We start from the raw sequence: 11,481 nt of genomic DNA on the forward strand, positions 1-11,481 counted from the left end.
TAAGCACATACACTTACATAGACACATGCATTTACATAGACAAGATGGGGTTGCTGACCAATGGAGAGAGAGAGAGAGAGAGAGAGAGAGAGAGAATGTGCTACATGTGGCTTGGGCGGTTGAATGAGTTAGAGAGAAGTCGGGAGAGACATGGAGGGTCAAGTGGGGTGTTGAAAAGGGAGTGGGAGAGTTAGTTATAGCAAGGTGGACAGAAAAAAAAAAAAAAAAATGGAAGAGATGGGGTTGCTAGCCAATGGGTGTAGTGTGCCGAGCAAGATAAATAGGGGAGGCACAAAAATGACATCATTTTGGTCCCCCACCTTTTATTTTTAAAATAGAAACAAAAAATGCACCATTTCAATTAAATGGCCGGGTGTGTGCACGCCAACCTTTATATATATAACAATATTATTTCCTAGTTCCCCGTGCACGCCTTCACACACATGTGCACATTGGCTTTACTCGCCTGGCCCGATCGCCCTACGCGACTGATGCTTCAAAAGGTTTTTATTCTTCGTAGTTTGGCGACCTAAAGGGCAGACACTTTTTTTTGTCTAAAGGCGGAGACTCTGAAGCGGGCGAACACTTGGCCCAGTGGGCGAACATGCCGGACTCCGGCTCCGCACACCTACATGTATGAACATGCGCTAGCTTATTCTTTACTATTTATAAAATTATTTTTTATTTTAACTAATTCATCATTATTTTTATTTTTTATTTTTGGAAAAAAAAAATTTAATCTTCCAAAATAAAGAAAAACACAAATGCAACCAAGGAAAAATAGTGAAAAATTCTATAAAAAATTAAAGAGACTAAAAAATAACAAAAAAATGAAGAAATATAAATTAGTAGGGATTTTTCTCAATTTTTGTGCAAAAAGCCCAAAACTTCTCTAAATTGCTCCTAACAATTTTAGAGCGCATAAAATTGTCAAAATTAGTCAAAAAGGAGTGAAAATGTCCTAAATTGACCCCACAAAAAATGAAAAGAGAGAAAGGGAGAAGTGGGGTTTAAATTAAACTGCCTCAATTCTCAATGCAATATTTTTGGATCAAATTTTGGTTGTTCAAAAAAAAATGACTATCAATATAAGGATCACTTCAAAATTTAGCAGATCAATTAGACAATTAAGAGATACTTTAAATTTATCCAACAAGTTAATTCAAATTGTATCCAATGAATTCTAAGATTTGAGCAATTAATAATTCTTTTATTTTGCTTAACAGATCGAAACATAAGTTAAACTTAAATTAATGAGGTCTATATGTAAAATCTTAAGGAAAATAATTATTGCACATGAATTTAAGAAGATTCTGTAATAGAGATCATCTAGCCAACATGTTGAGAAATTTCTAGTGCACAATGGATATCTTTCATGCATAAGAAGGTTGTATAACAGTCAACCCGGCAAGTCATCCCTAAATTCTTTCTACACTTACACTTAGCACGCAAAATTAATATAGTAAAGATACAAATTCCTATTTTGCAAATCATCAAAACTTGATGGGATAAATTATATTGAAATAGTGAATAAGTAAAACGTGGGTGAACCATGCAACTATACTTCAACGTATTTCGGTTTTAGAGGGCGGATTTTGCATCAATAATAAGGCTGCTCCTTTTCGATTGGTTGATCATGGTTTCAAGTCTAAGGAGACAACATTTTTACATAAAAGTAAAGGTGTGTAAACTGAAAGTCCATACTTTGATCCTCTCCCGGGGGTAGGGGGCAATTTACTATTTTTAATAAAAGTGAAGGTAAGGTTATATATACTGTGATGACCCTCTACCTATCCTGGCAAAGCGAGGATGCCTTATTATTATCAAAGCAGGGAGTGTTGTGGTCTTAGTGTTATGGATTTATACTAAAAGACACGTTTTATGTAATCGGTTTTAGTATTTATTAATAACTTCAGTTATTCCATTTTAATGAGAATCTTTGCGAGTAATGTTTGCCTGACATTATTTATTTAATTATTATGCATGTGTGTCTTTTATTCTATATACACTATAAGAAATAAGGTTATTAGTGACGGTTTTAAATCGTCACTAATAATCAAAAAAATTGTCACTAATACTATTATTCACGGTTCTCTCAGTATTAGTGACAGTTCTAACTTTGTCACCATATCTGCGAATACTAATACTTATTAGTGAAAAAATATTCAAATCATCACTAATAGTGGAGTATTAGTGACGGAAAAAACTGTCACTAATATCCTACGATCGTCACTATAAATTATACATATGGTCGGCTCAAATTCATCACTAAAGTGCATGTATTGGTGATGGATTTAATAATCATCACTAATATGATTGTAGTAGTGATGGTCAAGAAATGAGTAATGACGGTGCTAGCGGCAACGACGGCAGGACATGGAGAGAAAGGAGTTCGGGAGGAGGGAAAAGGTGGGAGGGAGGGGAAAAGGAGGGAGGGAGGGAAATGAAGGGTCATCAGCGCAGACATAGGATTATTACAGGGTTAGAGTATTAGCGACGGTTTTAAAACCGTCACTAATACCTTAAATCTGTCTCTAATATGTAAGTAAATTGTTTTAATATTTGTTAAATAAAAGTAATAGTAGTGACGGTTTTTCTAAACCGTCACTAAAAACATACTATTAGGGACGGTTTTTCTAAATCGTCACTAATAACAGATTATTACAATTTCTAAAACTCTATGCATAATATATATAATATAATAGTAAATAATTTTTAAGGGGATGTTGTTAAGTTATAACTTGGCACATTTATTTAGCATTAATTAATTTAGATTAAATTTTTTGTTTGAGGAAAAAAAGAAAAAAATAACAAGGAAATTAATGCTAGGTACGTATATATATATAGGTGGCATGCAGCACGGCAGATTGACACGTATGGATCATTGTACGTACTTTCTTCTATATATATTTTGTAAGCAGGAGCTATAATTTGCTACTCCGATTTGCATTGTCCCCACATGTGTGCTCAAGCAATACTTGCTCGATCTTATATATATATACATATATATATCCCCTCGAAAAGGTTTAAATTATATTATAATATTATATACTCATAACATAATATATACATGTACAATATATATATAGACCACACCTTCCTTGGTCTGTACACGGTCATTCCAAAAGGTATGTACTTGAAAAGATTGAAATTTATAGAATCTTATCAACCAATATTCACTATCAATGACAGCTCTTCCATTTTTTTCATCCACTATATGTTAAAAATCATCCCATTCCATGGCCAGACATATAGTTCTTTCCTTCAAATTTGAAAGATCGAGGTTGCTTCTTTTAGGAAAAGTGCTAAAAGATCTTCAGGACCTAATTCATCAAAGAAGTTAAAAATGAGTAATGTTTCTGTGAAGCTTTTGCACAGTACTACAAAGTCTGTCTCAAAGAAACTAGAAAAATCTATCTTTTGCAGATCATGATGCATGAAAGTGAGACTTCCTTGGGGGAAAAGATATATAATATGACATGTAACAGCCCCTAGGATCGACATGCTCTTCTAGCTTGTTGTCTTATATGCTTTAGCTCATCTAGATTTTTATTTAGTTTAAATTGATAATTGCAGGAAGTCAGAGCTTTACCTCCCTTACTACTAACCGAGTGTGTATTTGCTTGCCTCGCTTGCCAGCATCTTTGGTCTTAGGCCGCTGCTTTGGAAAGTAAAACAATTTTAGGGGATGACACCCTGCTAGATAGATTTTTGAATATGTTTGGATACCTGACCACATCCTAGTTTGAATCACATAGCATCTGTCTCTTAAATTGCTCATTCAAAATGTACATGATTTTAGGTAGCATTGGTTTTGTTTTGTTTTCATCTTGGCCACTATTTAGGTGACCTAGAACAGTACTAATGGGGCTAGCATGTTTGTCTAGCACGGCGAGCTGAGGTAATTCCTTGGTCATCTCTGTCTCTATGGGAAGGCCTTACCTTTAGGTTGTAATGATCTGTAAGCTAAACTATTTGTTTTAATTATTAGTGACGGTTTCAAAAATTGTTACTAATATGATCTGTCACTATTCATTTGTTTTTTTTTTATTTTTTTATTTTTTTCATCCAGTATTATATATATGTTAAGAACAATATCAATCTATATATAGCCAGACATATAGATCGATCTTTCCCTTCAGATTGATTTGAAAGAGCTAGCTAGATTGTTTCTATTAGGAAAAGTGAGAAAAGATCGACCTTCAAGACTTGATTCATTGAAGAAGTTAAAACTGAGTAATAAACTGAGTAATGCTTCCGTGAAGCCTTTGCACAATACTACAAAGTCTATCTCAAAAAAGTTGAAAAAATATTCCGCAGATGATGAAAGTGGAACTTCCCTAGGGAAAAAGCTATATAATATGATGTGTAACGGCTCTGATCCCATTAAACAGGGAAGACAATTGGTGACAGTTTAAAAAATTTGTCGCTAATAATGCTTAATAGTGATTGTTATCTAACCGTCACTAATATGTGCCATTTAGTGACATTTTAATCGCGTAACTAATACTCCAAAAAACATCTCTAATATTTTTTAGGGTTCGTTTTTGTGCTAAAAATGGTTTCCTGCGATGGTTCGGCAAGAAAATTTGGGTTTTAGGGACGAACGTATTTGTAAAGACCCGATGAATTATATGAATTAAATAATAATGGGAGGAGAGGAAGGAAATTGGAAAAAGGGGTCACAACAGGTCCTCGTCAACGAATGCGAAGCGTTCATCGATGAAGTGGCTTATTGGGATCGTCGGCAGGGACACGTGTCTCGTCGATGAGGAATTACCAAGAGGCTATTTTCAGCTCTGAATTTCGACAAGGAATGAGCATTCGTCGATGAACTTTCTACATGGCCTCGTCGACAAAGTGACATGCCTCGTCAAGGAAGGCTCGTGTATAAATAGTCCTAAACTCGGATTTCAGTGCAAATTGTTCAAGAAAATTATATTTTCTCTCTCCTCTTCAGTTTTCCTCTCTTCTCTTTAAGATTTTGGGTCCATTCTTCATCAGATCGAAGATCCGAAGCCGCCACAACACTCCTAGGAAAGTTCTCTTCAAGTCTGCTGGAGTGGATCGTTGGCGGGATTAACTTGAATTCCATCCCAAATTCAAGGTAAAGTTTTTATTTGGTATTTGGCTTTCCTACAGTTGTAGAAAATGAAGTACTCGAAGAAATACTGAATTTTTGTTTAGGGAGATGTTTTTAGGGTGTTGAACGGGGAACCCTACGGGTGTAGGACCAGTCATATTAGGGGCTTTCCAATTGTCGAGTAGGGGAAATATGCTATGCTAGTTAAAATAGAAATTTTTACCAGTAAAATATAGTATATGTTTATGGGTTTTCAGAGTAGGATTATACAGTTTTATAAATTATATTTAATGAGTTTTAATTATTGTGTGGCATGAGAATAATGAAATAGTACAGAATTCTACACAATTTTTTACAAAATTACGATTATATAGTTTCTACAGAAACATGATATACAGATTATACAAATTATTACAAAGTTATGGCTACATAGTACTTACGGAATCATGATTTACAGTTTATATACAAAAATATATTTTTACAGTATTTTTAGGATCATGATTTACATTTCAGACAGGAAGATGTTTTTACAGTTTTCATAGTACCATGATTATACAATTTTACAAAACCATGATATACAGATCATAGAACCATGACATATAGAAATACAGTTGATTCAGAAATACAATTTATTACAGTGTCATGATTAATACAATGATACATAATTATGATAAAATAGATAAATTTTATATAGAAATGTATTATATAGTATCAGACCCTGATGGACCATTACAAATCAGTTTACAGAGGACGATGTCGTAGCTATTTACAGTTCAAAATGCAACCACATAACTTAGATAGTATGTGGATTTACAGCAGTCGATCGTGCCTATGTAGTGGATAGGCTCCCCATCAGTTAGGGTTGAGGAGGCCGATCTAATTTTTGGAGTATAGTGAGTTATCCTGGTAGGCCAGCCAGTGATAGGTCCCGCCTACAGACCGCACAACCCTATCATGAGGGGTTACATCATGACATACAGTTATCCATCCATGGAAATTTTATCAATTATTATATATATATTCAGAAATATAGAAACGATAAATGTATCTATGAATATTAGAAGTATTATGAATAGAAAATTCATAAAGACGGTTATGTTAAGTAATATAGGTATGAGCTATATTGTATGTTATTTATACATGTTTTCTTAGATTCAATTATCTATGGTATTTCTAAATCAGATTTTACAAATATGTAACTCATTTGCTACACACTAGCAACAGCATATTTCGTCTTACTAAGCGTTGTCTCATCCCAGTGATTTAACATTTTTCAGGTGATCCAACTAAGCGAGCAAATCAGGCTCGTAGATAGAAGGGCCTACAATACTGCCATATCTGTAGGGTGAGTATTCTTGGAGGTTATTTTTGTATAGCCCTAGTTTCAATTGAGGGTATTTTTGGAAAAAGTTGTGTATGTATATTTTGGGAAATATTCTGACACTCTGATATTGTATATATATGGTTATGGTTTTATGAATTCAACTTCTCACTGCTTAGGTTGTTTGTTGTGTCTCAAATTCCATGGGTCCTGTTTGGACCGTGATGAGGGTTGATTTATATTAAAAGGTATCAAAGTAGTGAAATTTCACAGTATATATATATATTTACAAAAAAAAAAGAAAAAAAAAATTAGTGACACTTTGTCACTAATACTTACACTAGTAGCGACAATTTTAAAAAACCATCACTAAAAAACCACTTTTAGTGACGAAATTGAAGCCATCAGTAATAATTTCGTCACTAAAAACCAGTTTTTTTATAGTGATGGTAGTTGATCTAGTGTGTAGAGTATGGCTTATACACAAAAGATTATATCATCAATTTTTATAGAATATAAGTTTATTATTCACAATCTTAAATGAAATTGGATACACCATTAGTAAGACTATAGCACAAGGTTTTAATAGGTCTGTCTTGACTATTGGGAATGGTACAGTTCCAACTCCTTGCGCTAGTATACTTTGTGTGTATTGAACAGGACCGTCTTCAGGTAATTATTTTTATACTAACTATATAAAACAATTAATATCTCATGATTATTATGAGTGCTTATGCTTTTAATCCTGATATGATTAGGACACATGCATAAAGTGTTTATTATTTTGATTCATAGAAGAGTGAGATTCTTTATGGGTCAAAATATTCAGTGAGTTGGGTGATGACATTATATGTAATGCCCCGAACCCTTAATCCCAAGTTCGATGCGTTATACCTGATAATCCATAAATCAATATATACGCAGCAGAAAACATAAACATAATCTCTATAATTATAATACCAGAGTTTACTACCTCTATCTATAATCCATATTATCCATTCATCACTTGCATTTCCATAAATACACATATCTTCAAAACATTTCAGTATTCACAATCATTCCTTTTTCAGCAAACTTAAAACATAAAAACATAAACTTAAACTTTATATAACCAACAGTATTATCAAAAATATACCCTTTCTCTTTATAATCCTCAAAATATCCTTTAAACCCTCGAGCTCCCTAAGTCCGACCTCGAGGATGTCTTGAAAAAGAAATATTTATATTCAGGTGAGACACATCTCAGTAAGGAAAGAACAATATATTAAAACAGCGTGTGGCTAACATGAGTTTTATAAATATCATTTTAATAACATTTGCAAAATGTTATCATAAACATTGAAATCATTCTATGAACCTAATCAATCGCATGCAAAAGATTTAACCCACGAAATTACCTAAGGATAGGGGTGATTACCTGCTCATACAAGTAGCACCCCTCTGCTCTGATACTTAGGCAACCGTAGGGTCACTACTGAAGCATACCAAGGCACTCACCTTACTCAGTATGCCCTCAAGTAATAGATTGATCTCGTACTCACATAGTTCATACAAAAAGTTTACCAGTAAAGGTCCCAAGGATAGGGAAATCTACCCGCCCATATAAGTAGATTCCCTCTGCCCTAATACGTTATGCAGCTACTGCCACATCTGAAGTTACTAGAGCGCTCGCCTTTCTCAGCAAACCCTCAAGCGAAGAGTATGCCCCTCTCATTCATAACATGTTCTACTAGCATAGATACTTTTAATATCATAATACATTATTATTTCTATCATTATTCACCTATTCACATCTGTTCATGTTCATAACTTAAACATTATATTGCATTTCACTTTAAGTGACTCTTTCTCATTTACATTGTTCACATTTCACATTTCATTCCATTATCATTTCATTTCATTTTCATTTCATTCATTCGTACTACAGACGCTCTTTAGCCATCATCGGTTAGTCCACATAGAAATGAGTTAGAATCTGCTAACACAGCTCCTTTTAGCTATCATCAACTAGTTCACATAAAAATGCGCTAAAATCTGCTAACACGGCTTTCAGCTGTCATACATTTACATGGTTGCATTTAACATACACAAGCAGTATGGTTCATATCATATTTTTTTTCAATGCATTACTTACTTAACCTGCATTTCATACATATAAAGTATATTTGCACAGAACTTAGATTTACTCATGCCACATAATTTAACAATAAAATTCATACTTATTCCTTGAAAAATAAGCCAACCCACATTTAGCATTTAATTTCTAAAAATATAATTTCCATTTCTTACATAATTTCCCAAAAAATTCATTTCACTTTCATCAGTTCATTTCCACATATACATAGCTAAATAAATGGTCCTAGGCTCGGAAAACATAGTTTACATGGTTGGCATTTTAATAATCCACACCAAAACATATACATAAATATAACATAACTTATTACCATTAATTTCATAAAATTTGATTTAATATACAATATCCCCTTACCTGACTTTTGAACTACGCCAGCAGGATCCCTTGGACCCTAAATCAAAAATCTTGGTTTAATTAAATAAACCTCAACTGACTCAAATCTTAATAAAAATACTTATTTAATACTTCCTAGGCTCCAAATAATAGTATTCATTAAGAAAAATTCCCAAAATGACTCACTTATCCTGATTTTGGGATGTTTCCCAAACCTTTCAAACTAACGATCAGCTCCTACAACCTTGTAGAGATTGATCCTATGAAACTCGTGGTGGTTCCGGATCATCAAACCGGGTCAAATCTAGCTCGAAATCCAATAAAGAAGGTTAGAGATCTATTTTTTAGAGAAAGAGAGAGAAATCCCGAAGTTTCTCACTAAAAATAAAAGAAACTCTATTTATAGGCAGGGCTTCGTTGACAAGATGCATGGGTTCATCGACGAACTACTAAAGAGACTTCGTCGACCAAATCCAGAGTTTGAAATTACTCTCTTGGGATTCTTTCGTCGACGAGAAACAAGAGTTCGTCCACGATCTCTAGAAGGACACTCGTCGATGAAGACAAAACATTCGTCAACGAGCCTGTTATTCTTTCCTCTAAAACTTTTCCTTTTTCCTTATTATCTATTAATCCATTTCATTTATTATATTTCCTAATTATTTAATTAGTTTTAATTTTCGGGTTATTACATTATGCGTATGGTGAATATTAATTATTGATGAAATCCACGTCCCAGTATTGGGATTGATGATACCCTCTTAAGGAAGCTTATAAGTTTTGATTTTGTCAAACCCTGTAGGTGGATTTTGAATCCGGCACATCAAATAAGTTAAGCGGAAGGTCTCAGGGAATTAATATGTCAATTAATTAAATTGTCTGTAATTTAATTTAATATATGGGTATCAGTAATCTTTATGTGGAGAGATAAATAAGTATTTAATAATAGGAGCTCGAAATTTAATTTCGAATATAACAGGGAGTGCAATTATAATTCTTTAGTGGTATGAATTATAATTAACATAAATAAGGATAAATTCATGTCAAATTAGGAATTCTAAATTACGTGGGAAGCCCTAGTCATATTTGACCAAAGGTCCCTGTTGTAGCCTATATACACGCGCTCCATTCAGCAGCTAGGAGAGATGAAAAAACTCTCATAGAGGCAAATGTTTTCGTGAGAGAAGAAAACCCTAACATTCGCTTACGAGCTCACTCTCTCAGGAGCAAGGTGTGTTCAAGGAATACAGTAGAAGATTCCTGGTCGTCTTCAAGAGCTCATTTTCGTACTTGCAAATTTGGGATCAAACCAAATAGATCTCGCAAGTATAATCTTAATCACATAATTAGGGACTGCATGATCTGATAATTTTTTTTTTCATCCGTATGCACTATAACCATCTTAGTGTTATTTCGCAAGTGCCTTCACTTAGGACACCTTATTATTATCAAAGCGGGGAGTGTTGTGGTTGAGGATGCCTTATTATAACATATTCATTTAAACATATTCGAAAACATATAACAATGTTAAAAAAATATAAAAATATAAAACAGTTCTTTTTGTAGTTGTAGTGCAGCATTATTAGTGGTACATTTATTATTCATTATTTTTCTTTCATCTATTATTAAAAACTTAAAAACTTTGAAAATTCCAAAAAATAAAAAATAAAATGATTTTAGAAAGATGAGTTGAATTTTAGGGATTTTATTGTTTTCTTATTTGTTTTGCTTATTTAAATTTGTTAAAATGTTTAAAAATCACAAAAAAAAAAAAAATGAAAAATGGTAAATAAAGAAAGGATGTTTCTTTTTGCATATAAATGTGTTCACTTGTCATTGGAAAGCTTTGATTTTCCTTCTATTTCTCTTATTTTAGAAAAGTCTATATGTTCTGAGAAAAGTAAGTAGGATTTTGTATTTTTGATAGCCACTTCTTGTTTAGTGTAATAATTGACTTATAATCTTAGTTTCATCAGTTTAATATGGTTTATTTATTTATTTGTTTGTTTTATGTATGTTGTACTTTTGGACAAAGATGAATCAAGTTGTCATTGGGGGTGTTCATAGTTTGGTTACCCAAATCGAGCCTTCAAAAACCGAAACCAAAAGTTTCACTTCAATGCTTTTGTGAACCGAAACTTATCTGAACCCTTTGGTTAACCAATGGTCCAGTTTGGTGGTTCGATTCAATTATTGGATTTGAACCAATTTTAGATATTTTAATTGGATTTTGATTTAGTGTGCATGTTTACACTTTATTTATATAAATCAATCACTCAAAAATATTTAGTGCATACTATTTTTTAACTTTAAGATATATTATATAAATTATTATATAGTAATGTATAATATAAGTAACATATATTGTAAATAAAATTGGTTCGGCTCGGGTAACCGTCAATTCATGAACATAAAAATCGAAACTGAACCAAAATACAAAAATCATTAAAAGCATGAATCGACGTAGAATCGAACAAATCGGTTAACCGAATTTTCGATTCGGTTCAAATTAGATTTTTGGATCATATCGGTTTTCAAATACTTTTTGAATAGCCCAAGTTGTAATTATGTTAATTTCTTGCTTTGAGCCTATTTTCAATTTTAGCATTT

The sequence above is a fragment of the Malania oleifera genome, chromosome 3 (assembly GCF_029873635.1).
Source record: "Malania oleifera isolate guangnan ecotype guangnan chromosome 3, ASM2987363v1, whole genome shotgun sequence".
NCBI classification, from domain to species: Eukaryota; Viridiplantae; Streptophyta; class Magnoliopsida; order Santalales; family Ximeniaceae; genus Malania; species Malania oleifera.